Below are 2,267 nucleotides of genomic sequence, written 5' to 3'. Positions count from 1 at the left end.
TCACATTTCTGTGGCGAGGGCTGCAAAGGAGGGACCTGAAATACGTCCTCCCAGAACGGTGACTCTAGGGAGGGCTGACCTCTACAGCGTCTCCCTGGGAAAAGGTAGCTCAGGCAGGGGCAGATCCAGGTTTTATGGAGCCTGAAGCTCAGGCAGTGTGTGGGTACCTCAGAAAAAAAGCAAAATTACAAATTTAAAATTAGGTATAAAAATAATATTTACTGAGGTGAGAAAATCAAAACAGAACAACATATCCATTTTAAAGCGCTAGTAAGTGCCACAAAATACAGAAAAATAACAATATATTTTTTTAAAGATTTTATTTATTTATTTGAGACAGAGAGAATGAGAGACAGAGAGCATGAGAGGGAGGAGGGTCAGAGGGAGAAGCAGACTCCCCAACGAGCAGGGAGCCTGATGCGGGACTCGATCCCGGGACTCCAGGATCATGACCTGAGCCGAAGGCAGTCGCTTAACCAACTGAGCCACCCAGGCGCCCAAAATAACAATATTTTTAATTGTCAGACATACTTGTATAATTTTTTTCCTACTTTTTTTTATGGTATCCTCTTTGAGTACCTCTCCAAATGACAATGATTGTAGACTATGATTTTCTATAGCCATAATAGAAGGATAATTTTTTCATGTAACTTCTAGCATATGATAAGGTTTAGGATCAGCTACCCTCAAAATACGGACCTTGGCACATGGGGTATTTTAATATGAAGGAGTTTGAAAAAATAAGAATGTCACTCTGACCTTCCCAGCCCCTCTCTCCTGAAACAGCTCATAAAACCTTCATGAAAGACATTCCCTCCCTTCGAGAGGAAAGAAGCCTCCTTATCTCTGAAGAAAAACGGATGCCGAGAAGAATCTAACATACCACCTCACTAAGTTTCACCAGTATACTACACTTACCCCATACTCCTTAACCTATCATATTTCTACACAGTTGCCCACTCTTCATCAAACCTAGCATCAAAATATTCAGATCTGTCTCTTGAAGTTTTCATTTACTAACGAACATCCCTGGGTCAGGTGAAACTTATATTAAATACGTTTGTGTGCTTTTCTCCTGTTAATCTCTCTTTGTCAGTTTAATTTTCAGACCCCGCCAGGGGCCCCAAGAGGGTGGAAGAAAACTTTTTCCTCCCCTACACGTTTAATCAAAAATTTAAAAAATGTATTGCTACTCTTAGAAAAAAATAAGTTTTATAATACATTATCAGTAATATCATGCAAACTTCTAGGACTGTTGACAAATTTAGGAACATTTCTATCAAATTTCTTCATACATGAACTGTTTGAAAGATTTCTACAAACTAGCTTCTGGTTCCATGCATTTCAGCGTGATTTCTCTCCCTGTATTTATGTAATTGGGGTGGTTAACACAATAATATATGTTCAAATCATACTATAAACTCTAACCTTTCACCTTTGTTCTTACCAGCTTGAGTCAGCACAGTGGCCAATATGAATATTCCTGCAAGCCATTACTACAGATGGATACTTAGCAATAATTAACCGTGCCCAGAAATGACTACAAACAATATCTGTTTCTCTCTCCCCATCTCTACATCTATCTTTGTATAGCTGTACCTATTATATAATTATTTATATCTATTATGTAATTATATCTAGATGGATGGATGGATGGATAGATAAATAGAAATTGATATTGGTCCATATCCAACTAAAATCTTTTTAATGTATTCCCAGTTCAACTTCCCCTTAACCAAGTATCAAAAATGCTCTGAGCTTTTGTAATGTCGTTCAACATGAGTTGAAGTTTTCTGAAGGGTGTGTTTGAGGGGGGAGTAGACAGTGGTCTTAACTCATTCCTGTTTAAATATATTAGTTTTATGAATTTTATAAAGACCTATGTCCACGTGAACACATTTCTAGGGCTCTTTCCAGACCTTTGGAAGAAAACTGTGCAAATGAGGGGGTCTTGATGCTTAAGGTTCATTAGCTTCCCAGTAAGTAGGTAAAAGGAGATAGTAGCAGGAGAGTTTGTTCCCAGAAATGTGGGAAATAAAGAGAAACCTACCATGTCATGTATGTGGGGAGGAAGCACTAGCTTCCTGCAGTTTCCTTCCTCAGCCCCCAAAGGTGAACTATAGGAGGAGAGCATGGGAAGAGCAGCTGCTTTCTTTTCCTGGCAGGGTGAGGAAAACCCACAGTGAGAGGCTGTCCACACAAGAGCAGTGAGTCTGAGATGTTACCACGGCAGCAAAGGTGAAAACAACAGATTAGGAGCATAGTTT

The sequence above is a fragment of the Mirounga leonina genome, unplaced genomic scaffold (assembly GCF_011800145.1).
Source record: "Mirounga leonina isolate KUSES-001 unplaced genomic scaffold, KU_Mleo_1.0 Mir_201, whole genome shotgun sequence".
NCBI classification, from domain to species: domain Eukaryota; kingdom Metazoa; phylum Chordata; class Mammalia; order Carnivora; family Phocidae; genus Mirounga; species Mirounga leonina.
Note: the sequence above shows the minus strand (reverse complement) of the source record.